Source organism: Procambarus clarkii, chromosome 2 (assembly GCF_040958095.1).
Source record: "Procambarus clarkii isolate CNS0578487 chromosome 2, FALCON_Pclarkii_2.0, whole genome shotgun sequence".
NCBI classification, from domain to species: domain Eukaryota; kingdom Metazoa; phylum Arthropoda; class Malacostraca; order Decapoda; family Cambaridae; genus Procambarus; species Procambarus clarkii.
In genome coordinates, this window is record NC_091151.1 from 31806785 (window position 1) to 31834324 (window position 27540).

Consider the following 27540-nt stretch of genomic DNA (forward strand, 5'->3'; position numbering starts at 1 on the left):
TTACCCCAATGAGCGCCAGGTTTGAACTTTGCCACTATGAGTGCCAGATTAGTATTATGTATGCATGAATGCCTGGTTTGGTACTTTGTTCCATTGAGTGCCTGGTGAGTTCTTTGCCCCCATGAGTGTTTGGGTGGTACTTTGTCCCCGTGAGTGCCTGGTTTGTACTTTGTTCCTGTGAGTGCCTGGTTGGTACTTTGGCCCCGTGAGTGCCTGGTTTGTACTTTGTTCCTGTGAGTGCCTGGTTGGTACTTTGGCCCCGTGAGTGCCTGGTTGGTACTTTGTCCCCGTGAGTGCCTGGTTGGTACTTTGTTCCTGTGAGTGCCTGGTTGGTACTTTGGCCCCGTGAGTCCCTGGTTGGTACTTTGTTCCTGTGAGTGCCTGGTTGGTACTTTGTTCCTGTGAGTGCCTGGTTGGTACTTTGTTCCTGTGAGTGCCTGGTTGGTACTTTGTTCCTGTGAGTTCCTGGTTGGTACTGTGTTCCTGTGAGTGCCTGGTTGGTACTTTGTTCCTGTGAGTTCCTGGTTGGTACTTTGTTCCTGTGAGTGCCTGGTTGGTACTTTGTTCCTGTGAGTTTCTAGTTAGTACTTGGTTCCAGTGTCATTGTGAGATTACAGTCTACGGGGGATGGCACTAATACAAGTGGCCTCAGTCAGAAAGGACTGCATTGACAACAACACGTTCAGCTTATAATATAATAATATAAATAATATAAAACACATAATACTAAATGTGTAACAAGTGTAAGATAACAATCACACTCAGGTCAGTTTACAGTTATCACACAGATTAGCTGTAGCTGCCCTCTCCTATCGTGCTTTCTTCGGCTGTGGAACTTCTTCCAGCTACGGGACTACGAAGAACAACAGACCGTCTGGCTGAATTTACTCAGCCCAAAGAAATAATGCTCACCAGAAAAATGATACATAAAGTTGATACTTGAGTACTCACTTTGAAAATACCGGTATCCTTCCACAGTACATTCATACTCATTATGATTCCGCTGTTGATTGAAGATCGAACACCACACAGGCAGCCCGTGGTAGATCCTTGTGCACAGGGGTTACACAGGTGAAGGTGCGGTGAGGTGGGGTCGAGGTGGCGCTGGCGGATGAGGTAGCGAACCACTGGACCACAAGGGCGAGAATTGCTTGCCACCCAAGATAACTGGTGGAGACAGGGGTGCGTTTAGAGAGCACACGGGGTGAGAATTTCAGTAGCGTGCTTTGCTGAAGGCACACTGGTGGAACACTGATGGAACGAGATGGACACCATGTGATAAGCACCCGGGGTGGACAGCACGATGGACGAAATTAATAGTCCACACAGTCCACAATTTTACATTAATTCACTCAGAATTTTAACTTAAACACTTGGAACCGTATCCCTAGATTCCCTGTACACAGTCTACTAAGAGATATGGTGACGGATCGCTCTGATATAAGCCGATGAACACGGATCACTTTGCTACAGTTCTAATGCACCTGCAGACGAACATGTGCGGCATGGAGTATCTTCCTTCCGTGCTTCCTAGTATCTTCGTAAATAATATCTATTTGCGCCGAGCGAGTACCGGATTTTGGGACGGTAATGCTTAGACGGAATAGATATACTTTGAGCTTGCTGAACTATACGATAGCCAAGGAAAATACACTGAATTTTGGCCGAAATCAGGATACTACGTCTATTCAGTCCAGGTTTGCTCATCAGAATGAGGTCCTTGAGGCGGGAAGGTGGCTGCGGCGTTCCCCTTGTCTTTTGAGATGGCCAATCAATGATGTTGGAAATATCCAACACTTATTTCTCATTTAGCACCCTAATAAATCATCTTTGTGCTAATAATTATAATTTACTAACACTATTAATCAGTAGTTTACTAGTATCAATTCATATCCTATTAGGACGCAATTCTGCGAAATCTTTCCTAATATTTATGGCGTCGTGCTACAATGCTTGCCAGAGGCAATAATTTTCCACATATCTGTGAATAAAATCGAGTCCACTTACTTACTTTCCTTTATTAAGGATAATCGTTATTAATAAGTTTACTTCATTTATTATATTACTGTTTACTGGAAATCACTTATCCAGCTAGATAGCTGTTCCAGTGAGTAATATTATAATACAAATTATTCTTCATTTAAATCTTTCTCGTTTATTTTGCGCGGTCTGAATTAACCGGCTTGCCCTACCCGAAAATATATTACCGTAAATCACATACTATTTATGACATAAATATTCGTCATAGCCACTTCCTTTCCTACTTAGAATTAAATGAATAATATAATTTATGCTCGGGGCCCCTACTTTTACGAATGCGTGTACCCGAGAGGGAAGGAGGAGGAAAGCGACTCTCGCCTTTTTTTATCTATTGGCAGCAAGGTGTTCCGAAGCGGCGCGACCAAATCTTCCAATTCTGCAGGTATCCGTTCTTCTCATTGCTTCAGATTTAGGGCGCAGCTTACTCAATATACGGACACCAATTTCGGCAGGCATTTTACCTCATAGTTTTACTTTTGAGCTCAGGAATATTTTACTAATGCCGGAGCCATGCCGTAATGCTGTAGGCGATATAAAACGCCCATATAAGTGCTGCTTCCACCCCTCCAATTACTTCAGATATTGCGTCTAAATGCGTGAATACTAGTTAGGAGTGGAAATTATGGAAGTTATTTATTTCAGCGGGGTGTAATTCAAATGAGGCTTGTGACTGTCCCCATGATCACATGTCCCAAGGAATACTATCCCTGGTCCCTGAATACTATGGGTCCCAACGTGTTGTAGATATTGGACGCATTCTTCATTCCTCTGACACAGCTGAGAATTTTACCAGCCTTAATTTGTAGATAGTGTCCTTTCTATATTGAGAGGCAATAAATTTTCATTTATTTGCTTATTAATCATATACTTGATTTAATCTTTGATATGCATTATTATTTTTACGTGACATAAACTAATACATATTTCACATATATGCTGTAATTAATAACTTATATTTATATTGTTGTAGTTTGTAGTACATTACCTAGTAGCATTTCAGAAAACCCTCCGAAAGTGTATGGAGGGATTTGGCTCTATTTTTTTCATTATTATTCTACAGTCCATTACTCTAACATTTTTACGATTAATCACATTGCATTATATAGCATCTCAGAGCATCCTACTTATTTATCACTAGCTGTTCCCGACCATGAATTGCTGGTGGCACATGCGTTGCTGAGCCACAGCAACCTTTCCCTGTCTCCCAGTCATCCTCACCATTCCCCCCTCCCCCGTCTCCTCGTCCTCCCAACCTTTCCCCACTCCTTCGTCCTCTTGTCCTCCCCAAACATCCCCCCCCCTTCCCCCGTCCATTGTTCTCCCCACCATCCCCCACTCCACCATCCCCTCGTCCTCCTAACCCTTCCTCACTCCACCCATCCCCTCGTCCTCCTCACCATCTTCCACTCCCCCGTCCCCTTGTTCTTCTACCATTTCCCTCTCCTCAATCCTCTCGTCCTCTCTACCATCCCCTACACCCCTGTCCTCTTCAATATTCTCCATTCCCCTCGTCCCCACCATCCCAAACTCCTCCGTCTCCTCGTCCTCCCATCCATTAACCCCTCCTGTCCCATATTCCTCCCCAAAATCCGCCACTTTCGTCATCTCACCCTCCTCACCCTTCCCCACTCCCTCGGCTGATGCATCCTCCAAAGGATCTGATGGTGCCAATCAGAAAATTAGGAACATCAAATTATCTGATTTTCCCATCACTGAAATATAAAAAAAAACGTTAAAAACGAAATGAAAAACAATGACATAATACAAAAAAATAAGCTATACTTACAAAATGAACGGAATGGTAAACAACACAGCTCAATTCCAACGCAACGTCACACAAAATAATTATATCAAAATGAAAATAAATCGAAATCAATGAAAAATCAATTTGTCAATGTAATTGGAATCTTTGAAATGGAATCATAACATATTTAGTGTTGTGTGTATTGCTCTTAAATGCAACAGATGATGCTGTTTTTTAAATAACGAAGGCTTTACCTGTCACATATGAGGCATCTATACATATACTTACGAAATGAATGGTATGGTAAACAACACAGCTCAGTTCCAACGCAATATAACATAAAATAATTAAAAGAAAATCAAAATAAATCGAAATCTATGAAAATTCAATTTTTTCAATGCAATAGAAAACATTGAAATGTAATCGTAACATATCTAGTATAGCGTGTGTTGTTGTTATGTGCAACAGAGGGTGCTGTTATAAAAAAAACATGTTTTTACCTGTCACAGGTGTGGCATCTATATAGTAGGTATATAAAAACACGCGCGTATAAGAATGGAGTGTTGTGTCAACATTTCAAAGCAATCGGCGGAGAACTCTCGGATATTTAGGCATGTGTTGCTCTTTCGTCCAACAGATGGCACTATTTAAAAAAAAATCCATGTTTTTACCTGTCACAGGTGAGGCATTTATATAGTAGGTATATAAAAACGCAAGCTTATTTGAATTCAATGTTGTGTCAAAATTTCAAAGCAATCGGTAAAGAGGATTTCAAGTTATCCCTCACATGAAAAAATAATGAAAAACAGTTTTTCAAAGAAAGCATGTTTTTTTGTCACGAAAAAAAATATGACATTTTTGAAAAAAAAATGAAAAACGTTTTCGTTTCATTGCATCCGAGAGGATTTTTATCCGCTCGGATGCAAATGGAACGTTGTGTTAAAATTTCAAAGCAATCGGTAAAGAATTTTCTGAGATCAGCAATTTTGAACAAACGAACATTTCCATTTTTATTTAAATAGATGGCTTGTATTGCCCTTAACTGCAACAGATGGCACTGTTTCTTAAAAAAAATGTTTTTACCTGTCACAGGTGTGGAATCTATACTTATTCTTACAAAATGAATGGTATGGTAAACAACCCAGCTCAATTCCAATGGAATGTCCCATACACTAATTAAATCAAAATGAAAATAAATCAAAATCTATGAAAATGTAATTTATCACTGCAATCGGAAAGTTTGAAATAGAACCGTTACATATTTAGTATATGCTTGTGTTGCTATTACGTTTAACAGATGGCGCTATTTAAAAAAAAACATGTTTTATCCTGTCACAGGTGAGGCATGTATATAGTATGTATATAAAAACATGCGCCTATTCAACTGCAACGTTCTGTTAAAAAAAAAGCAATCGGTAAAGATTTTTCGAAGACTTCCCTCACATGAAAAACACTTGAAAACACCAGTTTTTTCAGAAAAAGCATGGTTTTTTTTTACTGTCAAAGACGTGACATCTATATAGTATGTATATAAAAACCTGCTCAGATGCGAATGGAACGTTGTGTGAAAATTTTAAAAGCAATCGGTGAAGAACTTTCGGAGATTAGCGGTTATGCACAAATGAACCTTTTCATTTTTATTTATATAGATTGGAGATCCAATATGGCATTGGTTCTCTGGTTTATTCAATTTCTATAATTAATTGTTTTCTCCCATAAAGGAAAGGGTCTTTCGAATCTTAATCATCATTATTATTAGTATTCTGCAGCCAGATTTCCCTACAGTTGGCAGCATCTTTGAGGACGATGGTGCCTCGACCAATGAGAGAGACTCCTAGCTCATAACCGTCTGGCTTCTCTCTCTGTATCTGGGAAACCAGATGCTAAAAATCATGTTAATGCTGTAACTATTTACTCAGAAATGTCACCGTGAGTCTGAGGGTGTCTGCTTTTCAAAGACACCAAATTTCGACCTTCTAGCTGCTATATTAAGAAAGTTAGAATTTCGTGCACTCCTGTGCGCTCTCTGAAATTATCTAAAAGCAAAATGGCAATCTGCCTCTTCTGTCAATCATGTGTAAGTTAGCCAGAGGTAACAGTCAAGTGAATACTTCCCCCCCCCCCCCCACCCATGTGTGCCTATTTCATACTTTCTCCCCGCGAGTGTCTCCGTTGAATGCCTAGTTAGTACTTTGTCCCCGTAAGTGTCCTCAGAGTGTCTACGTGAGTGTCCTCATGAGAGTCTGATTTTGTACTTTGTACCTATAAGAGTTCTAATGAGTGTTTCAATGACAATCCCCATGAGTATTCCCCCTCAGTGTTCCATGAGTGTCCTTGTGAGTGTCCCTCTGCGAGTGTCTCCATGCATGGCCTCTGTCAGAGTTTCCTTGAATGTCCCCCGTGAGTGTCCCTGTGAATACTCCCCCCCTTCTTCCCCAAGAGTGTCCCCGTGAGAGGTTTCGTTAGCATCTCCGCGAGAGTTCTCGTGAGCGTCCCTGTAAGAGTTCCTATGAGAGTCCCCGGGAGAGTTCTCATTGTCGGAAAAACCGACACTATTTACTAACATTTGGTACAATACGTAGATAATATTCTGCGGGTTTTGTACTAAGTTATTCATCCAAAGAAACCGAGATAGCAGGGGAATTTTCCTCGGAAGAAAATGGGGATATCATTGCCATATGTCACCATTACATTCAACAGCTAATAATATTGGGAATTATTCTTAAACATCAGTCTCTGGACTGTTAACATCATTAAAAACATTTCCTTTGAATCAACGTAATTATCAGTACTAAAACAGGTTAAATATAAACCCTCTTTCCACTTCTTCATAAAACACATCTAGAGAACAGCCGATGTGGGAGGTTGCCATATTGAGCCTGGAACGTTAAGTAAGTAATTATCAAAAGAAGGCACCAAACCGGGAAGGCTATGTAGCACCATCAAATACGCAAAATAATCAGAGGGCGCTAAATATCACCAAGGATGCCAATACGAGAACAAAAACGCATAAGGCGAACGATATCAAAAGTATCCGAGTCACCAAGAATTCTATCGAGGGACAGGTGACCGCGAGGGGCGGTCGGAAAGCAAGACACACGCTCGTCCTGGAAGTCAGGACATTCAAGAAGGACATGCACGACCGTAAGAGGGACAATGCAACTAGGACAATAAGGAGCAGGGCGGCGCTCCATCAAGTGACCATGGGTTAAGCGAGTATGGCCAATACGCAACCTCGCCAGAGCAACCTTTCCCACCGCCGGTTACGGTGGAAGGAGGACGGCCACGAGGAAACACAACATTTAAGAGTACGTAGCTTGTTACCAGTAACAGACAACCAAGAAGCCTGCCAACGGGTAAGGACTGAGGAATGGATAACCGGGTAAAAGTCGGAATACGGAATGCCTTTACGAGAGATGGGACAAGAGCGGACAGCTTCCTTAGTGGCAGCATCCGCACGCTCATTTAAAGACACGCCAATATGGCTGGGAACCCAACAAAACACAACCGACTTAAATTTACTGTGAACGAGAAACAGCCAATGCTGGATCTCGACAACTACTGGATGAACTGGATTAAAGCACCCGAGAGCCATGAGGGCACTACGAGAGTCAACAACAACCACAAAGGAAGACTGACAACGAGAAAGCAGGAGACGAAGAGCATAGAGAATAGCATAAAGTTCCGCTGTAAAGATGCTAGTCTCCGGAGGTAAGCGACACATATAAGTGTGATCAGGAAAAACAACAGAGTAGCCAACACCGTCCGCTGACTTAGACCCATCGGTGAAGACAGAAACGGAGCGGGAGTGAGAAGAAAAGTGCTCGAGGAAAAGGCGTTTTAGAACCGTAGGAGGGGTAAAAGCTTTAGTGATACGGGTCAAGGATGTACAAAACCGCGGAAGAGGGACCCTCCACGGGGGCAAAGAAGGAACAACACGAGGAGAAACATCAGAAATACGAACGGAAAGAGAATCCTGCAGGCGAGATAACCGGACAGAAAGAGGGAGGTGGTGAAGAGGAACAGGAACCGCAGGAGGGGTAAAAGTTAAAGCACGACAGAGGCGAGAGGAAGGATGTTGCAAGGACCGCGCAAGATAGCGAAGACAGTAGCGATCACGGCGGTCCTGGAGAGACAGGAAGCCAGTGTCAACATACAAGCTAAGGATGGGAGTCAAACGAAAGGCACCAGAACTGAGGCGGAACCCACTATGGTGCAAAGCATCAAGACGGCGAAGAGTAGGAGAAGCAGACGAGTAAGCAGGGCAACCATAATCGAGCTTAGACAGGACGAGAGAGGAATGTAAAGCAAGGAGAGTGCGCCTATCTGCCCCCCCAAGAAGTATGGGACAAGACCCGAAGGAGGGTAAGGGCCTTAGAACACTCAACACGGAGGTAAGAGATATGGGGAGACCAAGACAAACGAGTGTCAAGGAATAACCCCAAAAGCTTCGCGGAATCTTTGTATTCAAGGGGATGACCATAAAGGGACGAAGAACAACCCGTTTCCGCGTAAAAGTCATGGCACAAGTCTTAGAAGTAGAGAACTTGAAGCCATGATCTGTGGCCCAAGACGACACGGCATCAATTGCAAGTTGAAGCCGGCGTTGAAGGAGAGGCGAATCATCACCCTGACAACAAAGGGTAAGATCATCGACATAGAGAGCGGAGAAGACACCAGAAGGAAGAGAGGAAAGAAAACCATTGAGGGCAACCAGAAAAAGAGTAGTGCTCAGAACACTACCCTGGGGCACACCTTCGTTTTGCTGAAAAGAGGGAGAGAGAGCGGTACCAAGGCGCACCCGAAAGGAACGACGAGAGAGGAAGCTGCGAAGAAAGAGAGGGAAATGACCACGAAGGCCAAAAGAATGAAGTTGAGATAGGATATGATAACGCCAAGTGGTTTCGTAAGCCTTTTCCAGGTCAAAAAGGACGGCAACAACGGAGGTCTTCGCAGCAAAAGCAGTACGAATATAGACCTCCAAGTTCACCAGGACATCTGTCGTGCTGCGGCACTTGCGGAAACCAAATTGAGAAGGGGAGAGGAGGTGATAGTGTTCCAGGAACCACATCAGACGAACGTTAACCATACGTTCAAAGAGTTTGCAGACACAACTTGTGAGAGCAATAGGGCGAAAGTCCTTAGGGGAAGTACCCAGAGACCCCAGTTTGCGAACAGGGAGGACAACGGCATCGAGCCAGTCCTCAGGGACTGACGACGACTCCCAGATCCGATTATACAGACTCAGTAAATGCTGAGACGTGCTCGGAGGGAGATGGCGAAGCATCTCATAATGAATACCATCGGAGCCCGCCGCCGTAGAACCGCAGAGGGCCAGGGCAGAACGAAGTTCAGAGAGAGAGAAGGGATCATTATAGGGAAGCTGAAGATGAGTGCAGAAATCTAAAGGACGAGACTCAAGGACAGGTTTACGAAGAAGGAAAGATTGGGGAAGATGAAGACCAGAGCTAACAGAAGAAAAGTGGGAACCCAGTTCGGAAGCGACCTGCAACGGGTCCGCCACAAGTGTATCATGGAGGTGAAGGACCGGTGAAACATCGGGAACGAACTTACCCGCTATCTTGCGGATACGCTTCCAGATCTGGGCCAGAGGGGTTTCGGACGTAATTGTTGAGACATAAGATGCCCAACATTCACGTTTAGCCGTACGGATGGCCCTACGGGCCACCGCACTCGCTTTCCGAAAAAAAGGAAAAGAATCGGTCGTCTGCCTACGGCGGTGCCTCTTCCAGGCTGCACGCTTACAGCGGACAGCCCGAGCATAGTCCGCATTCCACCAGGGAACGCACTTCCGTGAACCCCGGGAGGAAGAGCGAGGGATAGAGCGGAGGGCAGCGTTGAAGACAGTGTCATGAAAAAGGAGGAGAGCGCGAGAGAGAGGCAGAAGGGAGAGGTCAGAGAGAGTAGCACTTAGGGAAAATAGGGTCCAGTCCGCCTTAGCAAACTGCCACCTAGGGAAAGAGAGGGAAGGGCGAAAAGAGAAAAACGAAACAAGGATGGGGAAATGATCACTTCCATGGAGGTCATCAAGAACCTGCCACGTGAAATCTAAGTAAAGAGAAGAAGAGCAGAGAGAAAGATCAAGACAAGAAAGGGTGTGAGTCCGAGAGTCCAAATGAGTGGGCTCACCAGAATTCAGAAGAGACAGGGAAGAAGAGAGGAGAAACGGCTCAAGAAGGCGACCCCGGGTATTCGTCAGAACGTCACCCCAAAGAGAATGACGACAATTGAAGTCACCCAGCAGGAGCACAAACTCCGGCAAGGAGTCTAGGAGGTGTTTCAAATCAGGAAGAGAAAGCGGGACACTCGGGGGGAGATAAATGGAACAAACATTGTACCATTTCCCCACAAAGACACGAGCAGCAGAACAATGGAGAGGTGAAGGAAAAAGTAAAGGAACAAAGGGAACATCAGCACGAATCAAAAGAGCAGAAGAATTAGAAGCGCCAGCAATGGCTGGGGGGGGGGAGAGAAAGGAATAGCCACGAAAACGACCAGGACGAGCACCAAGCATCGGCTCCTGGAGACAGACACAAAGGGGCGAAAACCGCGAAATCAGAAGTTGGAGTTCGAGGAAATTAGCGTAATAACCTCGAACGTTCCATTGAAGAATGGACAACGACGAGAAGAGAAAGGACAAAAACAGAGAACAAGGAAGAAACAAAGGCCAAAGAGCAACAGGGCACGTTAAAGAATATCAGGGTCGGGATCAGGATCAGCAAAGTCAGGGTTAGGGGGCATGGGTAAACTGAGCAAAGACGGAGGGAAGGAAACGGGAGAACAGATCAGAGGTGGGCGGGCAGGGTCCGGAGGAGGAGGAGGAAGAGGAGGAGACAACGGAGAGGAGCAGTCAAGGACAGCAGCAGGAAGAGGAGGGGTAGAAAGAGGGGAGCGTACCTCAGCAAGGGCAGCAACTGAGAGGGAAGCGGGGGCGAAAGAAACCTCCATAGCAGGAACAGGGGGCGAAACCACCGAAATGGGAGGGGAAGGAGCGAGAGAGGCAGAAGTAGGGGCCGAGGAAGAAAGCGAAACCTTCTTACCCGCCGGGGAGGAGGAAGGAGAGGAGCCAGGTTTACGCTTCTGACGTAAAGAGACAGATGTCCCAGCAACCACGTACTGGGCAACGGATTCTAGCGTCTCAACAGGAGAAGCTGAACGAGAGCACACATGACGGCCGGTTAAAGAGCGATGGACATCAGCCCGCACCGACAGGCGGCAGGGAGAGTCAAGAGACGGAGGGGAAGGATGGGAAGGAGGAACGGAGGGAGACGAGGAAGAAGACACAGGAGACACGACAGACCGGGTAGAAGGAAGGGGAACCCCAGACAGAGGACCAAGAGGAGGATCCTTCGGGAGAGAACCCAAAGGAACAGAGGAGGGGGCAGTGGGCGCAAGGCCCGGAAACGGTTGTGAGTCTGAGGAAGGCGGGAAGGACGAGGAGAGGAAGAGCGCAACACGCGAGCATAAGAGATATTAGCATAAGGCGGGAGCCGGCGAACCTGGCGTCTCGCCTCAGGAAAAGATAAACGCTCCCGGTGCTTCAAGTTGAGGACGGCTGCCTCAAGCTTGTAATGGACACACGCACGGGAGAAGGCAGGATGGGCTTCACCGCAGTTGAGGCAACGAGCCTGGGGAGAAGTGCACTCCGACTTAGAGTGACCTTCACCACCACACAAAGGACAGAGAGAGACAGTCCCGGAGCAGCGGAGGGCACCATGCCCAAACCTCCAGCACTTGTTGTAAAGCCGAGGAGAAGGAATGTACTCCTGGACAGAGCACCTGGCACCAGCAAGAATGACAGAGGGTGGAAGGGTCCTACCATCAAAGGTAATCTTCACAACCCGGAGGGGTTGACGGCGACTACCACGAGGGGGACGAGTAAACGTGTCCACCTGGAGAATAGAATGGCCCTGGGCAGCAAGGATATGTCGAATATCGTCGTGGCAGTCGCGCAGGTCCCGAACACCGGTCGCAACATGGGGCGGGAGCAAAATAGTGCCAACACTGGCATTCAACTGAGCGTTCTTCGAGACCTGAACGGGGGTCTCGCCAAGGCAGGATAAGGCAGCCAAGCGGGAAGCAGCATCCTGAGAAGGAGCAGCAACGACACGTATACCGAGACGAGTGGGGTTGAAAGTAATGGAGGCATCCACGGAATCAACGAGATGTCGATGGAGGGAGAAATCGTCAGGAGGTTCAGAATCAAGAGGGAGGAGATCAAAATATTTGGCCCACGAAGCGGGGACCAAACAAGGCTTGATAGGTAGCAGAACTGGAAGGAATCGAGCGAGGGCGGCCGTGACGAGGACGTCGGTGAGAACCCCCAGAGAGAGAGGGGTTAAAAGGCGCAGTAGTTACAACTACTGCGCCTTTTAGAGAAGGAGCCGCGCCAGGGGACGAGGTAGTCACCACTGGGGGCTTGGGGCTCGACCCAACCACAGAGGAGGGAGGGGAGCCAGGGGAAGGAGTCAGAGAGGCCAAAGGAGGAGCAAGGTCGGGGCCCAATGCAGCGGAGGCTACAGAGCCCGGTCTTCCAATACGGACCGACTCGGGGGCTTGGTCGCCCACCCCACGAGCCTGAGAAGGTAAACCAGAAGCAGCCGAAACAGGGGTTATCATCATTACGAAAAGAAGAATTCAGTCACGAATGTGCCCCCACACCCACCATGGAGCCACAATTAGAGGCAGGACACCCAACAAGAAGCTATCGTCGATCTTGCCGGGGCCCCCTAGGGGTGCGTCGTGAGTATACGCCCCACAAACTCCACCTTAAGAAACCGACAGTCCGTCGAGATCGGGTTCAGTGACGAAAGGGGGATTGACAATAAAAGGTTCCCCTCGCTCTCGACGTCGGGTACTACAGTTCTACGGGTGCAAGAGTATGCCTCCTCAAGCACCCGGGCGTCAAAATAGAAGAAGTCCATGGGAAGAACCAGAACGAGCAAAAGGTCGGCAGGAAACGGCAAGCAGATAGGAGAAGAGGGGGGAGAAAAACGAAACAGAAGGAAAAGGAAAAGATGCCCAGCAGAATTGGAGAGGACGGCAGCAGGAGCACAAGGCTAGAAAAGGACAGAGGACTGTCCCAAGGAGCATCACGCTCCGACAGCCGCCCACTAAGCCCCCACACGGCGACAACGAGCTGAGCGGGGAGGGGGCGTGGAACGTTAAAATGACCTCTTGACCTCTCAAGTACACGAGGAACAGCAAGTTATTGTCGAAGAGTTAGACAGCATAAATTGACACCATCGTTACCAGGGAAGACATTGTATCCGTACAGTATAGTAAATGATTTATAGAGCTCTAATTATTGTGTATATTTACTGTTATAGTTATGTCGTATATAAACAACATACCCAAGGGTGAGCAATAATTCAACCCTTTAAGAATATTATAATATACATGCAAAGAGAATAATTAATGTGCAGCAAATATTACTGTGCAATCTCTTTGGGAGGTGAATTGAGAAGTGAAGTCATTAATGTGGAATCACACAAAGATGGGAACCACGTGACTGGCTGGCTACCCACTTGCTCTATACCAATAACAAAATGCTGAAGCCTTCTTATCAGACAAGGCTCCTCTAGTATTTACCAACCTATGTAGTATTAACACCTAGTAACATTGTAGTGAATGTTTACCAAGTGGTTAATTTCGATTGATAGACTATATAAATAAACCCACAGCTTGTGTAGGAAACGATTTGTGGAAATTTAATATCATGCAGCACACATTAAATTCATACAGTTCATTATGAAAATAAATAAATTACCACAAAATAAATTAATATAAATTACCTAATAATATAAATAAGTAAATTCAACGAATCAGTTTTCCCTACACCCGTGAGCGTCGTCACCATGAGTGTTCCCGTGAGAGTCCTTGTGAGGGCCCCAACGCGCACCCTCAAAGGAACGAACAGGCCCCAGGGCACCACCACAGGGGGCACCTGTGGCCCCGGGCACACCATCAGACGACAGCAGGGAACCCGGACGACGCGCTTCCTTCCGTAATGTCACTACCAGGCCACGCCCAGCACAAGAGTCCACACCATCCCTGGCAGCGGAAGCCACCACTCTCCACTGCGGAGAGTCCCCTGGCGGAGAAAGAACCGAAGGCACGTCCGAGACACAGGCACCTGCACCAGCAGGCACATGGACCTCCACCACCACGAACTGTGAAGACATCGACGTATCCGTATCCACACCGTCAACACCCGAAGACCCAGTCACTGAAGTCACCAACATCGGCCCAGGCAGAAGACGAATGCCGGGAACGTTTGGGCTCCGGCTGCATATCGTCAGGGCCGGAAGCGGACCTAGAAACACGGGCACCATGAGCTGGACGAACCGACGCCCAACACAGAACGGCAGCAGCCTCTATCACAGGGGGAACCGGGCCACACACAGCAGAAGGCTCCGCAGCCACCCCAGAACCCAGCACATCCGGGACCCGAGGCATGAACACAGGGCGCAGCATCCGAAGATGAGGGAGAAGACGGCGACGCCACACAGGGAGCACCAGGAAGGCCCACAGGAGCAGCTTGAATAATGACAGGATCAGGCAGACCAACCGACGATACTGCAATACCCGGAGGAGGGTCGGCAACAACTGGAGGAACGTCAGGCGTCGCCGGAGGAGCTGCAGCAGCAAACGGGACGCGCACCTCCTCAACATCTCCAGAGACTGCCTCCAGTGGGAGCGGCGGGAAATCCTCTTCTCGGAACAAGTTGACAGGAGCAGCTGGGGCCTCAGAGCATCCTGCAGCCTGATGGCCCAACAGGCCACACCAGAAACAGGTACGAGGCTGCCGGGCATAATACATCCGGACGTAGTATCCCATAAGCCGGACAGAAGAAGGTATATCCGACCGCAGGCGCATTCCCAACGTGCGAATGTTCGTTTGCCTTCCAGCATTCCAGCTCCCAACTACTGCTTATGGGGCAGCAGTAGTTGGGAGTCACACCACCCTGGCTCACGCCACAGTAAACAATTCAGAGGTTGAATTGACCTCTGATTATATTTTACAGAATATATGATTAGAATAAATTATCCAGTTATTAAGACCCCAACTGAATCAACATTGTTGATCCACATTCACCAAAGGATGGACTTTGTGCTCCGAATTATTAAATAACACGAAAATCTCTCTCTCTTTCTCCTGCTGGAGGTCGGTATATGAGGATGGCTCGATGCCATTGCTCATTGTTCATCGTTGCTCAAAGAGTAAACTGAAGCTAAACTGTGTATGATTTTACACGGTAACTATAGCTCAGCTTGTTGGTTTACATTCGTTCTACACGTCCAGGACAGAATCAGTTCCTCTCTGACCCTCGTTCAAACATTAAGTCCTCTAGCTCTTTTGGTTCTATATCATCTGGGCAGTTAGTACATCCTGGGAGTAAGGGAGAGGTTGGGCTGGTTATAATACATGAATACAACACACCAGTGTGTTTCACCTCTTTATTAAACACTATGTAATTAGTGTTACAACACACAAGTAATCACACATTAATATTGTGAGCATAATGTTACAACTGGCGGCAGGTGGTGTCCGAGGTTATTGGCACGTCCCAGAGTGCCACACCAGCCGACAGTAGCCATCGTGGGTGACTCGCTTCACCACCCCGGGGGCGTCACACACCTGTGGCTCAGATAGTCTCGTTTTAATAATTAGTTTAGTAATTTAGATAAACTAGACCATATTTAAGTAATTATTAATTCACACATAATATTTAGCCCATTCAGTGACAATCATACATACAGCATGTAGTTTCAATTGCAAAATGCTGGTCCTTTAAAAGTTAAACAACTTGAGAGTTATCTTTGGTAAACTAAGCTGACAAAATACTTAAGTTTAGGTTCAATTAAACAATTCAGTAGTGAATGGACTAAATTAATAATATATGACACTAATAAATTAAAACCCTCAGGAGGTGAGTGGAACACATAACAAGCCCATTATACAGCCCACTGAAGGTAAGATAAAATACTGAAATATTAACTTTACCCACATAATCCCGCAAGGCCACCACAATAGCTTCCTGATGAACCAGCAAGTTTAGCTTTGGTCTTATGGCCTATCAACATCAGGAGGGGTATAGAGGTCCATCACAGTAAATAGTCCAAGTGAGGACTATTTCCAGGCAAATCCTATTTATATCCACCCAAATATATTAATATGTGTGTCTAACCTAAACGTGAAAGAATTCAACGACCACACGTCCTTGTAAAAACTTGATTTCCTTGCCAAATCATCCAGCAGAGATGTTCTATATTGAAGATGGCAATGCTTGAAAAAAAAATTATACTCATTTCACTTCTTCCCTCGTTTTAAGTATCAATTTAATGTAACCTAATTATCAGTGTTTCCATAACCAATTTTCTTCCATTTCCTTCCACTTCCCACAGGACAGGCTGTCCGGATCCCAACTCGTTCGGATGGTTCTGCTTTGCATACATTGACCAGTGTTATTCTGACCTGGACTGTTGGTGGACTGGCAGGGGAAGCAAGTGTTGTCTTGTTGCTGGCTGTGGCAGGTCGTGCATGTACTAAGGTCAGGAGGAACAAAGGGTACGCTACAGGAGGGGCAGAAGGGCACGCATTTGGAGCAAGTTGTAAGAGCGTTTTCATATTATCTATGAAATGATTTCAGCCAGTGGAGGCGCTGTGTAACATTCCCTAATAAAACCAGCATTACACGCGTCCAGAATATTTCCATCCATCAAGAGTACTTGGAACCTGTTGGGGAACACACTCTAAGATGCTCCAGCTCAATTGGACGAGTTGACACCTTGACTCCACAGTTTTACTAGCAACTATCAAACTCAAGAAGGCACAACTGACATGAACGTATCAAGATATGCAAAACAACTCACAAAACTTGCAGAAATCGCACAATAAATGGACAACAGCCCACAATAAATGAAAAAAGCCCACAATAAAGGCAGAACAGCGCACCACATAAGAAAACCTTTTAGTAATTAGTGGAGTTTTAGTTTGTGTATCCAAGCCTTTAATTTTGTATAAAGATTAAGCTTGACATTTTCCTAGTAGTACTATCACTTACATTATATATGTAGTAAGAGAACGCTTGACATTTTCCTAGTGGTATTATTACTTGTATTTTACTTTTATCAATGTTAGGCTTAACGTTTTCATAGAGATATATTGTCACTTTAGGTTATACCTTAAGATAGATCATAACATCTTGCTTGTAAGATTTATAGATTTCCATTTAATTTAAACTGGAAGATTAGTAACTATAAATAGATTTATAAGACGTTATATTGTTAATCGTGTGAACCTATATATTGAAGATCTGCATATATATTTATCAAAACCTTCGTCCTTTTCTGATCGTATCCTACCCAAGACCCTTTTGTTAAATAAAGCCAGTTGCTGACTGACAGTGGCTGAATTTACAAATATAATTAAAGTTTCTGTTTGTTTTCTTCTAGGTTTTTATTTATTGATATTCTGGTAGAAAAAATATTAATATATATATTTGTTTCAAAAAACAAGTCATATTTAAGCACTTATATGTTTTTGACTAATACTCCCCAAGCCAGTGTGATCTTGAGGAGCTGTTAGGCCTATGTAAGTAATACTAAGCCTATTATGACCATATCCACACAACAGAAAACGATGAAACAACCACGTTTCGGTCCGTCCAGGACCATTGCTGATCAAGCTGATCAAAGGACTTGATAAACGTCCAGATGGACTAACACGTCGTCGTTTCTTTGTTTTCTGATGTGTGGTTTGGTCATAATTTCTTCAGCCACGTTATTGTGACTCATTGTATGAACATATTTTTGTCTATATATTAAGGGGATATGAAGAGTATCCGTCTCCAATCTACCTATCCATCTACCAGTCCATCTGACTATCTACCTATCTACCCATCTGTCATGCATCAATCTATCCACCCATCTATCTAACTATTCATCTATATACCCATCTATCTATCCATCAATCTATTCACCTATCTATCCATCCACCTATCTATCAATCCATATTTTCATCTATCTATCCCTTCCTTCGAGTTAAATGGAAATAAATCTGACTGGAGATATGTAGTGAATAGGGTGCTGTAAGGTTATTTGGGTGAACCCTTTTGTCATATACATGAGTCACATAGACGAGAATATTACAAGCCACATTATCATAATTGTAAATGATGCTTAAGTTTTATGTAGCCCATTCTCCTGTCTAGATAGTACTTACAGTAACGACAAGGATCATGGTACATATTTTGACGTACTGGACAATTAGAAAGTAAAATTTGTTACTACTAAATTTGAACAAGCAAGAAAAAGTTTTGAATTTATGTTGCTAACAAAACGAAGTCTAACCTAACCATTCTAGGCCAAATACTGTAAGAGGTCTAATTGAGTAGATATATGTGTGATATACAAGGCCTAGGAATGTTCTAGGTTTGGATTTTAGCTTTATTTTTCTGGACTCTATAAAGTGAAATGTACCAAATTCTTTTATCTAATTGTCCAATGTGTTAATACAGTATATACGGTGGTCCGCATAGTTACGAAAACTACTATTTCAAGAGGATTATGGGTTGGACTTATGGAAAAGTGGGAATTGAAAATGAAATTGAGGCCTTATAACGACCTGGCAAAGATATACGTGAACTCCACAAATGATCAAAAGATTGGAAAATGCTTTTTAATATGAAAATTAATATTCAAGTGTAAGACCTTGCATTTGGGGCATAAAGATGCACCCCCAAAATCTACTCGATAAACAATAGTACCTCCTTGCCGCAGATTGACTAAATCAAGGACCTAGGAGTCAGAATCCACTAATCACTAAAAATTTCACAGCAAGTTGGAGCAGTAGTAAAAAAAAAGCCAACCAAACCCTAGGAATCTTTGACATAAACGAGAACCTTTGACGTAAAGAAAAAGTAGGTAGTTCGTTAACCGTTTAAATCTCTGATGGTCATTTCAACTATTGTATCCAAACATGGAGACCTCATTTTCAGTTGGCCGTATCTGTTTTAGAGAAAGTTCAACACCAACAACAAAAATCATCCCAGAACTAGATCGACTTTTACACAACAATCCTCACTTCAATCGACGCTAAATCTGAAAAGCCAGTTGAAAGGATTATTATAACTATCGTAAACGTTCGAAGTCACTAACATTGTGTTCCTAAACCCATAGAACATCAAGAGAGAGAGAGGGGACCGGAAGAACACACTCAAGAGAGCTTGATTCCGGACGTCACAGTGACAGTATACATTCAATGTGGAACACCGAAACTACGCCACCATAATTCAAACAACCAAAAAGCTGACTCTTAAGCTGCCACCATGCGCATCACCACCATCTCCGCCCTTTACCCCTCTTCGCACAACCTCCAAACCAGACATTAAATCTGCTTTCCATCCATCCATATCAGCGTCTCCGTCACCATAAAACCCTGAATAACGATGTAGCACAACTTTCACCGACTTCCGGGAACAATTCCCATGGACAATCACGGTGCAATCCATGGGGATTGCACTGTGACTCACACAAAAGCTCGTTCTGTCCAACTTTCCGACTCATGTCAACGTCACGTACCTCAACATTAACCACAGCAGTGGACACACCTAGCTTTCACCTTCCCTTACTTCCGGAGGAGCTGAGAGGGACTAGAGTCTTTCTCTCTCTCTCTCTCTTGAATCAAGAGAAAGGAACCCACTCTTTTTCTCTTGAACTTCTGAACCAAATCTCCCTCAGCACCTGAACCATCAGACACATACTTTTTCTTCTGTGGCATATTTTCGAGCGTCTCTCATCGCAATTTTTAACCTTTTCAATGTTGCAATTCACGTCCAGAAAACAAAGTCTCCATCTTGGTAACATCAACCTACCTTCATCACCACCAACAATTATCTTCTCCGACACTACACAAGATTGTCGAGCTTCATTCTCCACGATACCAGTGACTGGCGACTGGGCAGACCGAACAACCCTACCAGCACTGCCTTCTTAAACAGGACCATCACCTGATTCCTTCACAGCTTCGCCAGCCTTCCCATTATTATCTTTTGTCCCAGTTCCTTAACAAGCGGAAAGTCATCTTCTGAAAACCCATTCGCCCGATATTCTAGAGCAACTCTGCACAAAGCAGCCATGTCTCCGAGCATTCCACACTTAAAGCATGACTGTTCCTGACCCTGGTAAAGAGCATGTACCATACAGCCAGCCACCTTCAGTGATGAAAGGATCCCCCCTTATTATCTTCATTGCCACCATTTTCTGGCCCGTGAAGTCTTGCAGGACCTGATGTAAACCGATGCAGACGAATACCAAAGATGCTACTGTAAAGTTTGAGCAGGAAGAGAAACCAACTTGTGCTCCACATGGTTTTATTCCAAAAACAACAAACAATGACGTCACGGGTATACATTACTTGACTTACTATTTACAAACAAAAGAGCATGTGCACAAAACATGCTACACCTAACCTATGTAGTACTTAATCCTACAAAATACCTTAATCCTAACATTCCTCCCCTTTTAATTAAATTTTTCCCCTACAGGTTAAGTCTATCAGGCGGTCGTATGACTTCTTGATTTTCTCAACTGGGCCTCCAGACTGGTTACTTCTGAGGAAGCTTCTTCTGAATTACTAACTGCAGAGTCAATAGGGTTAGCTGTATCCACATTCCTTCTCTTGACTCTTGCTCTGCCTCCCTGTCTACTGCAGGTGCTACCCCTTCATTATTAGGTTGCGTATCACTAGTTGCCCCACCTGAAGGGTTTTCAAAATTTCCCATGAACCTTGACATGAGTTGATCTGCATGTCTTTTCCAATTAATGTTCCCAAAACTCTGCACTTGCACAGTGAAATTCCTGCATCCCAAGACTTCCCTAATTTTCCCTTCTACCCCAAGGCTTACCAGTTCCAAAATTCCTTGCATATACTGTATCTCTCTCTTTAAACAACAATTCCTCTCCCTGAGCCAACTAATTGGTCAAGCTAGTTACCGATTTCTCTTTATCTGGATCTGTCTTTACTGCTTCCATGTGCATTTTAAAGTGCTTATTAAACAGTAATTCAAAGGAGATTTACCGGTGGCAGAATGAACAGTTTTTCTTTGATTATACAAAAATCTACAAAGCCTTGTATAATACTTTCTGTAAACCGCTCTAACCCTTCTTCCAAGGATCTCACTGCTCTCTCAGCCAGATCATTTGAAGAAGGTTTATAGGCTGCAGGTGTTAAGTGTTTAACACCATTTTTTCTAAAAATATCATCCATTCCCCCAGAAAAAATAAGTAGCACTATTTGACAACCCCATGTCTGGCAATCCAAAATTACAAAATGTTTTCCTGTGCAGTTCACAAGTTACAGATGATGTGGTGGAACTACACACATAAACATCCAGAAATTTGGTGTATGAATCCACAGTCACCAGGGATTATTTGTTATCCATAGGTCCCGCATAATCTATATGAAGTCTAAGCCAGTGCATGACCTGGAAAGTACTAGTGCTTGGGGTTGCTAATAATTCTTGAAGCAAATATGACAATTCTTAGTTACTTCAACAAAATCCTGGTCCTCTTTTGACAACGAAACCCAACATCTATCTTCTGATTTCATAGCATTTATGCCATTATGGCCTACATTCAGCTGTTCCAAAATCTTACATCTCAATTCCATCGGAACCACCACTCTATTCCTATACAAGAATACATCCTGTTCAATACTAAGGTCAGCCTTTACTGCAGCAAACCCTGACAATAATAAATTATCATTCCAGCCATATTTAACATACTTCATCAACAGATTTAATTTTGGATCCCAACTAGTTGCCTTCCTAATAGTCTGGAATAAAATATCCTCAAAAGACATCGATACCACCTGGTTAACATATTCCACTGGAATACTGGAACTCAGCTCCTCTGTAACAGGAAATCTACTTAATGCATCAGCTACTACATTATCCTTGCCTGGCTTAAATTCCAAATTATACTCAAATTGCGAGTGAATCAATGTCCATCGTTGAATTCTAGCATTAGCATTAACTGAAATTTGTTTATCTCTGCCAAACAATCCTAGCAGTCATTTATGGTCTGTTCTCGCAAGAAATTTCTTACCCAGCAGAAAGCACCTCAGTTTTTTTTACAGCATATACCAAAGCTAACGCTTGCAGACGAGGAGTCACAATAACGTGGCTGAAATATGTTGACCACGCCACACACTAGAAATTGAAGAGACGACGACGTTTCGGTCCGTCCTGGAACATTCTCCAGGACTTCAATTGTGATGAGAAAAGGATGTTGTTGTTGTTTTAGATTTAGCTACTCAGAACGAAATGTCTATGTAGCACGTAATATGGTGAGCCCGTAATTGAGTTCGGTTATTCGTGATAACCGTGTTACTCTGATATTTGGGTTAAAGTTTTAAATGGAGGTGGGGTTTCCTCCTTTTTTCCCTGTTTCTTTTTTGCTTCTGTTTTAGTCGTGTTTTAATAACATTATCTTGGTTGTGGATGTAGGTGCTGAATGTTCACTAGTGAGTCCCATTTTTTAATGACTTTTCTAATCATTGTAGTGGCTGTGGAATGTGCATCAAATGCAGCTGCTGTCGTTGGATTAATGTTTAGTTTGATGTGCAGGGCTTCAGTAGCTTCACATTCCAGTAAGTAGTGCAATAGTGGCGCCTCTACTTCTGTTCCCCAGATATAACACTCTTTAACTATTGGGTTTATTACCTCCCAGCAACACTTGTAACCAAGTCTGTGTCTGTGTATAGCTACTGCAATGTCTCTGGATATCTTTTTGTCAGGCTTGAAAGAGCAGTACCCAGTGGCTTGTTCATACCATATTGCAATGGATCTTCCTTCCGCTACTTTAGCTCTGTGGCGACTTTTGATACTTGGGAGTATTTACTTCTTGATTTGCTCCTTAATCTGTGAAAAACTTGGCGGTATTTGAACCTATACAACTGGTAGAGCAGTGGCAGTTTTTGCTAGTGAGTCTGCCTTTTCATTACCATCTATGCCAATGTGACTTGGTATCCAATTTAGGGTAATTGACAGCCCTAGATTATGGGTTTCTTTTCCTATATGATGGATTTCTGTGAAAAGTTGTATATTATCTCTGTGTTGACTGGATAACAATGCCTGGAGCAAAGATTTAGAGTCGGTATGAATGATGACATCATGTAAATTATTTTATAGTTTATGGCCTCCTTCAGGGCATATAATTCTCTCTGCAATGTTGAGCACCCACAATTCATGCTCCAGTAAGCTTCATGGTTGTTATTGTAAACTGCTGCCCCAGCAGAACCTTTTTCTTGATCAACTGATCCATCTGTGAAGATGTGAGCCGTTGTCGGTCGTGAGATGATTTCCATTTGTCGTTCTATGACTGCTTTGAGCTTCTGCGAGTCACATGCTGATTTTTTAACTGGTAATCCTTGAATGGTAATCTTTAGACTCGATTCTTCCCATGGAGGAGGCTGCCGAAATTGTTGATATGGTCTATCTTCTCCTTTGTCTTTAATGACCCATTTCAAGTCCACTTTCTCTAGAATGTTTACTAGATTATCCGTCCATGCACTTGTTCTATATTGAAGGTTTCTCTGAAGCTATCTATGCAAGCTATCTTTGATTGACAGTCTGGCGGTGGTTCCAACAAGTTTTGCTGTTATAGTGGCTGTCCTTTGTTTGATCCTGGTTTTTAATGCTGGTAAGTTGGTTTCCATTCTTAGATTCTCTCGATGTGTCCATATAGGTGCTCCCAGCATTGTTCTGAGGGCATCATTTTGAGACACATCCAATTTCTCCAAATTGGTTATCACTGAGGGATTGTAAGAGCAGGAGCAGCATAGTCAATGAGAAACCTAACTGCTTGAACGTAGTACATTTTTAGTACTGGTAGAGATGCCCCATCTCTAAGACTTGTTAGGGAGCGTAAAGCTGAGTTTCGGGCTTTACAACGTTGCCGAAGATATTCAATTTCTTGAGTGAATTTCAATTGGTTGTCTATTATGACTCCTAGGTACTGAAAAGAGTATCCATTTTAGACGGCACATCTAATCTTCAAACTGATGAAAGTTAGAACTTTCAATGAACCTCACAAAATGACATAATATCCAATGAAGAAAAGTTCCAGTTTCAGCTTTTTGGTCAAAAGAATAAAATGAAAATCAGATTTACATGACATATTAAAACCATACGCTAGAAGGTAAAATAAGTATAACGTGACAATAAATAATCATGTTGGAAGAAAAAATATCTATATAAATAAAAATGGAAATGTTCGTTTGTTCAAAATCGCTAATCTCCGAAAGTTCTTCACCGATTGCTTTGAAATTTTCACACCATGTTCCATTCGCATCCGAGCAAGTTTTTATATTATATTATATTGATATCACGTCTGTGACGGAAAAAAACATGCTTTTTTGAAAAACTGTGTTTTTCATGTGAGAGAAATCTTCGAAACCTCTTTACCGATTGCTTTGAAATTTTGTTACGACGTTGCATTCGAATAGGCGCGTGTTTCTATACACTTACTATATACATGCCTTACCTGTGACCGTAGAAAACATGCTTTTAAAAAAAAAAAAAACATCGTCAGTTTGGCTTCCGCTCCCAAAAGAGTACCAACGATGCAATTATTAGTCTCCTTGATATAATTTACTCAGCCATTGACAAAAATGAGTTTCCGATTGGACTCTTCATTGACCCGAGAAAGGCTTTTGATACTGTTAATCACAATTACCTCTTATGTAAACTCCATCATTATGGAATCCGAGGCCATGCACTGGACTATATCCAATCCTATCTTAGTGATAGACACCAATGTGTAGCTATCAATAATATAACCTCTCCCACTCTGCCAATAACCGTTGGAATGCCACAGGGCAGCATCTTGGGACCTCTTCTATTTCTTATATACATCAATGATCTGCCTAATGTCTCTAACATTCTGAAACCTATTTTGTTTGCTGATGATACTACACTCATCTACTCCAACCCCAACCCACATACACTAAATAACGTTGTCAATAATGATCTAAAAAAAGTCCACTTATGGATGTCAAACAAGAAACTAACACTTAACATAAAAAAGACCTACTACATCTTATTTGGAAGCAAATCTACAAATGCAATTCAGCTTCAGATAGACAATGTAAACATTAGCAATAAAAATGATGGAAAGTTTCTTGGCCTATTCATAGACAAGAGACTCAACTTCAGTACCCACATACAACACATAACTAAGAAAGTCTCTAAAACAGTTGGTATACTCTCCAAAATCAGATATTTTGTACCTAACTCTGCTCTCATCTCTCTATATTATGCACTAATCTATCCCTATCTCAACTATGGTATCTGTGCATGGGGTTCAACCACTGCAAACCACCTCAAGTCCATCATCACCCAGCAAAAATCTGCTATCAGAATAATGTCAAATTCTGCTTTCAAACAACACTCAGCCCCCTTGTTTAACTCCCTAAACATGCTAAACATAATCTCACTCCACAAATTCTCTTGTGTCAACTACATTTACAAAACCCTGTTCTTAAATGCAAATCCTGCTCTGAAACTCTTCCTGGACAGATGTAATAGGACCCATTATCACCACACCAGAAATAAATATCTCTTTGATATCCCCAGAGTTAAACTTAATTTGTGTAAACACTCCATGCAAATAAAGAGACCCAGTTTATGGAACTCACTCCCTATTGAATTGAAAAGCTGTCCAACTTTTACATCATTCAAATACAATACTAAAAAGTACCTAATTTCATCTTCATAGTTTTTCACCTTTTGCCCTAAAATTGCACTGTATCTATTGCTACCCAATCTCCCAATCTTTTTTGTACCTAATCCAAACAACTTTACCATTGTGATCATTGCTGTCTTCTTATACGTGCTATCAATTTGCTGTATGGTGCCTATTAATCTTGTCTAAATTACCAATCAAGCTGTCAATGCAATCAATCAGAGCTACCAATGTACCCAATTTGATTATCTTTACCATTGTGATCATTGCTGTCTTTTTTTATGTGCTGTCAATCTGCTGTATGGTGTTTATTAATCTTGTTTATCTGTATCTATTGCTACCCAGTCTTCCAATCTTTATGTACCCAATCTGAGCATCTTTACCATTGTTATCATTGCTGTCTTATATGTGCTGTCAATCTGCTGTATGGTGTCTATTAATCTTGTTTAAATTACCAATCAAGCTGTCAATGTAATCAATCAGAGCTTTAATATACCCATGTGCTTTAATATACTTACTAAGCTCTCTCATCTCATTTTCTCTTGCAATGTATTTGTTATCATTTATCAATTCTGATTAAAATTACCTACTTAAAATTATATGTTAGATTAAGGACCTGCCCGAAACACTGCGCGTACTAGTGGCTTTACAAGAGTGTAAGTACTGTACTATTCAATTTATTCTCACAAACCCAATGTACCTTCTTGTATATATATAAATAAATAAATAAATAAATAAATAAATCTGTTGGATGTAAGAGCATCACACGCAGTAATCTCCCAAAGTTCTTCACCGATTGCTTTGAAATTCTGACGCAACGTTCCATTCGAATATGAGCGTCTTTTTATATTCCTTCTATATTGATGCCACCTCTGTGACAGGTAAAAACATGCATTTTTAAAAAACAGTGCCATCTGTTACACATAATAGCAACATGCATGCTATACTAAATATGTCAAGAATTCCATTTGAAATTTTCCGATTACATTAATAAATTTTATTTTCATAGATTTCGATTTATTTAATTTTTTATTTATTTATTTTGTGTGACATTGTGTTGGAATTGAGCTGTGTTGTTTACCATACCGTTCATTTCATAAGTATAAGTATAGATGCCACACCTGTGACAGGTAAAACTATGCTTTTTCTTGAAAAACAGTGCCAACTGTTTCATGTAAGATCAACACACAAGCTATAATATATGTTACAATTCCATTTCAATGTTTCTGATTGCATTGATAAATTGACTTTTCATAGATTTTGATTTATTTTCATTTTGATTTTTTTATTTTGTGTGAATTACGTTGGAATTGAGCTGTGTTGTTTACCATACCGTTCATTTCGTGAGTATAGTTTATTTTTTACTTTTTCATATTTTCATTTCATTTTTAAATGTTTTTCTTATATTTCAGTAATGGGAACATCAGATCACTTGATGTTCCCAATTTTCTGATGGGAACATCAGACCATTTGGGAAGACATCGGACGAGGGAGTGACGAATGGTGGGGATGACTAGGTCATGGAAGCGAGAAAACGTGGGGAGGACAAGGCAGGGGATAATGGTAGAGAAGGACGAGGGGATGGGGGAGTTAGGGATGATGGGGAGGCCGCGGAGACGGGTGAGGGAGGGAATTGTGGGGGAACTGGGGAACAGGGAAGGTTCCAGGGGACAGGAATATATACTAGCAGTACCCGGCCATCACCTGACCGGGTGCTGCTGGCACATATATATATCTTTATATATATAAAAATATAAATATCTGCTAGTTCAAAATCGCTAATCTCAGAAAGTTCTACACTGATTGATTTGAAATTTTCACACAATGTTCCATTCGCATCCGAGCAGGTTTTTATATTCATATTATATAGATGTCACGGTTGTGACGGGAAAAAACATGCTTTTTTTTTAATAACTGTATTTTTTATGTGTCTTTAATGGGAGGGAAATCTTTGAAACCTTTTTACCGATTGGTTTGAAATTTTG